General features: G+C 43.0%; 1 long non-coding RNA gene across 9 annotated transcripts; it reads left to right on the forward strand.

Annotated features, from left to right (window-relative positions):
- Nucleotides 1–821: 821 nt before the first annotated feature.
- Nucleotides 822–4,338, forward strand: LOC125519852. 9 transcript variants are annotated; one of them, XR_007288339.1, is made up of 6 exons: nucleotides 827–2,346; nucleotides 2,522–2,747; nucleotides 2,934–3,247; nucleotides 3,733–3,859; nucleotides 3,938–3,999; nucleotides 4,185–4,338. It is a non-coding gene; the product is annotated as an uncharacterized LOC125519852 (long non-coding RNA). The 9 variants fall into 9 exon arrangements; XR_007288342.1 differs by lacking the exon at nucleotides 4,185–4,338 and having other exon boundaries at nucleotides 827–1,131; nucleotides 1,937–2,162; nucleotides 2,247–2,346; nucleotides 3,733–4,090; XR_007288336.1 differs by having other exon boundaries at nucleotides 826–2,346; nucleotides 3,733–3,999.
- The last annotated feature ends 444 nt before the right edge of the window (nucleotides 4,339–4,782 follow it).

Here is a 4,782-nt window from a genome sequence, read left to right on the forward strand (position 1 = left end):
GCGGAAGCTCGGTCGGCCTTCGAGCGTGAATACGAGACGAGGTTGGGGCTGATCAAGGCCGAGGCTGAGGGCAGGACCGCATCCCTCAGGGCCAAACTGACCAAAGTGACGTGGCCTGCGGACTCCTGCGCAGCCGCCCTCAGCGCGGCGCAGGCGGAGCTGTCCTCTTCCCGGGCCGAGCAGCTGCTACGTCTTGAGCTTGCATTGGTTTTCCCCGAAGAGGAAGGGATGATGCAGCAGAGTAGCGTAAGTATTTCCCTCAGTTTTTGAGAACCAAGGTATCAATCGAGTAGGAGGCCACACTCAAGTCCCTCATACCTGCACAAAACAATAGCTACTCGCAACCAACGCGATTAGGGGTTGTCAATCCCTTCACGGTCACTTACGAGAGTGAGATCTGATAGATATAATATTTTTGGTATTTTTGGTATAAAGATGCAAAGTAAAAGGTAAAAGCAAAGTAAAAGGCAAAGCAAGATTAAAGTGATGGAGATTGATATGATGAGAATAGACCCGGGGGCCATAGGTTTCACTAGTGGCTTCTCTCAAGAGCATAAGTATTCTACGGTGGGTCAACAAATTACTGTTGAGCAATTGACAGAATTGAGCATAGTTATGAGAATATCTAGGCATGATCATGTATATAGGCATCACGTCCGTGACAAGTAGACCGAAACAATTCTGCATCTACTACTATTACTCCACTCATCGACCGCTATCCAGCATGCATCTAGAGTATTCTCTACCTACTAATAAACCAGCGATTGCTTCTGGTCGTATGTCGTGCACTTTTCGCATAAAAGACCCTACTGTTTTTCCTATTCAACCCGCAATCCCTAATGAATTCGGAAAAACAAATAAGGTTTGACATTTTTCAGATCGAGCGGCGGCGCTCCCGTCGGTGGAAGGGCTGCGGGAGGTGGTGGGCGGCGGAGATCGGCGAGGCGATCCAGCACAGCGGTGTACTGGAGGCTCGAGGCGGTGGCGGTCCATGGCCATGGTGACTCGGTCTTCTCGGAGGAAGAGAAGAGGGAGGGAGATGAGGTGGGATGGAGAGAATAGAAGGGAAAATAGGGACTGCGCGACTACCTACTGCTGGTCCGGTGGCGGCTCTGGTACTCCCTCCCTCAGGTCAGTTTTCTCTCACAATTACTTCCCACCAGATCGAGATTGACAGAGGCGATAGAGATTCGGCGTTGGATGTGTGTGGCGGCGTGGTAGGAGCATGGGGAGGGGCGCCGTGTTGGTGGAGGTGACCAACAAAATAGAGAAGCACTGGGAGGCTGCCGATGCCATGGATGAGCGATGGGGAGAGCCGTCGTGGTGGACGAGAACGACCACCACGGATCCCTCGCCCCAAGTCATGATCCAGTTGCGGTCGTTCTTCAAAATCTATCTGCTTCATCACATCCGGAACCTCACACATGTCACAGCCTCCCGTCTAGCACTGTGATGCCGTTTTGGTTGCCATCACTATGCCACGGTCCTTCATAGTGCGCTGTTTGCTTAGCACTAATAGGTAGAAGAATCATAAATCAAGTGCACCTACCATATTATTGGCTCTTCTCTAATCTGTAAGTCATATTATTGATTCAGTGCTAGGTAGATTCTTTTTATTGGCCATGTTGTGATGAGAACATGGTGTGGCTGACTGCTTCATAATCCTGCTACTGATACATGTATGCTGCTGATTGGTCCTGATATACACTGCCTATTGCTGCTAATAGTAATATTGCTACTCAATTTGATAGGTAAAGTGGTAATAGACGGTGAGATTGTATAGTGCACATATGCCAATCAGCCAATTGTCCTTTCTGTGATGAATTAGAGAATATTGCTCATATGTTAATCAGCTCCTCCTCCCTAGCCTTGTTGTAGTCTGAACTTTAAAGTTTTCATCCACTCAATGTTGATTCAGTCTAAGATCTCTGGGAAGAAATTATTTTAACAATATTCACTCTATTGTGCTTATTGCGGTCATGTGGAATATATGGAAGCGAAGGAACTCCAATCTCTTCTGGGATGTTTATGAGGAATTGCACATTACTGCTAGCAAGATTGTTGATGATCTTATATATTTTGGTCCAACGGGTATTCAAATGAAATTAATGAAGGGCTCTTATGGATTGGAGCACTATGTTGTATCAACTATTTGTGAGATTGTAATTTTCCCTTCATTTACTTTTCTATTAATCCCACCGTATAGTTTGCCTTTGTATAGTTCTGAGTTTTATAAAGTGGTCCAGGCCGGCGTAAGCGCGCTGTAGTCCTCGGGAAAAAATGCGGCGAGTGATGCGTCGCCCTCTCTATACTGAATATTATGTTCTTCTGTACTACTCGAAGAAGGTAAATAGTCTTTTATGTTATTCATTTTTCTTTTGAATGCAATCGATTAGTTAAAACATCAAACCTGTCATTCTTTCTGGATTTCTGATGTGTTATTTTTTCAGCATAACACATTGGACTTTCTATAGATTTCATGCTTTATGCAAATTAGCTGACCTAGGAATTTTTTGTGAAGTGATGCGAGCATGAAGAAGGCCTTAGAAAAGGTGCATCTTGTTGATGAGGTAAAGGAGGAAGAGGAGGTTGTGGTGGTTGGGGATGGCACGCCGGAGGCTGATGCTGGCCGAGATGAACGAGATGTTGGCCAAGAAGAGGCATGTTTAGCAGTGGTGGTTGATCCATTGTGCGCCAAAAAATTAGCAAATCCATCAGCAAACGGGATTATGCGGTTTGAGTCTACGGTACACTTATTTGCAACCTTCTTTTTTTCTGCTGCTGTTTGGGGATTTTTTCTGATGAAATTCAATTACCTATGACCAAGCTATGGCACTCATTCCCTGCTACAGTGATGGCTACATATTCTTGATAACATCGTTGTGCATCACCGTAATGATTTCTCGGCCTTTTGCATGCTCATTTGGTGGCAGATTTGGAAGGAGAGAAACAGTAGGGTTTTCAATGGCAAGGCAAGCGACTGCATCGGAACCTGCAACCTCATAATCGACGAGCTGCACACTTGGCTGCGAACCGGAATTAACCGCTCAAGGGCTACCTGTATAAACTCAAGCCAAGCAAATTCCGTGCAACAATTGACATACTTTCCTTGCCGAGTGTGGTTTTTTTACCTCCTAATAGATTGGTTCTGCTCTCTCGAGAAATCTGTGAATGAGCTTCTGTAGTTGATAGTGCACACAAAGTGACTGGTTCCAATAACGAGCAAGAATGTCAGACCCATTTAAAGGTAATTGGATTTGTGAAGTAGTAATAACTGGATTTGCTAGGGTGGTACTATATAATTATTTGTAATGCAGGTTGTTGGTAATTTAGCAGATGTTGCGATAGTTGTGGTGATAATCGCCTTCCATTCGATATTTTGATGAAAAATAAGAAACCATAACCATAACCACATATCTTGTAGGATTAAGAAAATATACATTATTATTTTTCCTAATTGCGTAAGTGTAAAGACAAGAAAGTATTGATAGTTGAACCAATGAGCACATCACCAGTTCAGAGTGTATTCATTTCTTTCTCTAATATATGGATGTTTAATGGCTGTTATAAATAATAGGAATGACACATTCCAACATGCCGCAGTAGAGATTTGTCAGGACTTAAAATGAAAATGTGTCCGAATTCATATGTTTGTGTTATTTTGTGACAGAAGCATTGTAGAGGTTGCAATTGATCAAACTTTTTTGTGTTCTCTTTCCTATCCAACCACAGCCCTTCCACTCGAGAGCAGTACTCATCTAAAGGAGATGGCACCGGAAGACATGAGTGCTGTTTTGTGACTTCTACAATCTATGATTCAGATAACAACATGTAGCAACGCCATTTCTCAACTAATTTTGTAGGTATCTTGTGTTTACTACAGGATATTGAAGTTCTCTCCAGGAGTCATATTTTCATTTTGCCTTGCCTATTCCAGGAAGAGTGCCTATTGAGATTCAGCATGATAGTTCAAATAGAGGGAATTGGGTAGTGAGCTAGGTGCGTCCGATATATTTTTTCTCCCACTGCAACGTGTTGGTTGAGAATTTTTGCATGCAATATCAATTTAGGTTGGTTTGCTTGCTGCTCCTACAATTGTTAGTCTAGCTTGGTTTGCTTGCTGCTTCTATTACTTCAGGTTTATTGATATTTCTATTTTTTCATGTTCTACTTCTAAATTTCAGAATCATACCCCATGTCATGAGGTCAAGTCGTGACACACTCAAATCATCCATCTTTTTTCTCATCGTCGTTGTCACAGTTTCTCAACTCGGCCAACTATGATTCATAGATTGCTGTAAAAAAACCAAGGTTCATAGATTTCAGGTTTTTCTCCCGTTGCAACGCACGGGCATTTGTGCTAGTAAGTTAAAACAGAGTAACGCCTTAAGCAAGATGATAGGATGTAGAGAGATAAATTCATGCAATATGAAATAAACCCCATCTTGTTATCCTCGATGGCAACGATGCAATACATGCCTTGCTGCCCCTTCTGTCACTCGGAAAGGACACCGCAAGATCGAACCCAAAGCTAAGCACTTCTCCCATTGCAAGAACTACCAATCTAGTTGGCCAAACCAAACGGATAATTCGAAGAGACTTGCAAAGATAACCAATCATATATAAAAGAATTCAGAGAAGATTCAAATATTATTCATAGATAAACTTGATCATAAACCCACAATTCATCGGTCTCAACAAACACACCGCAAAAACAAGATTACATCGAATAGATCTCCATAAGAGAGGGGGAGAACTTTGTATTGAGATTCAAAGAGAGAG

Source organism: Triticum urartu, chromosome 7 (genome assembly GCF_003073215.2).
Source record: "Triticum urartu cultivar G1812 chromosome 7, Tu2.1, whole genome shotgun sequence".
NCBI classification, from domain to species: Eukaryota; Viridiplantae; Streptophyta; class Magnoliopsida; order Poales; family Poaceae; genus Triticum; species Triticum urartu.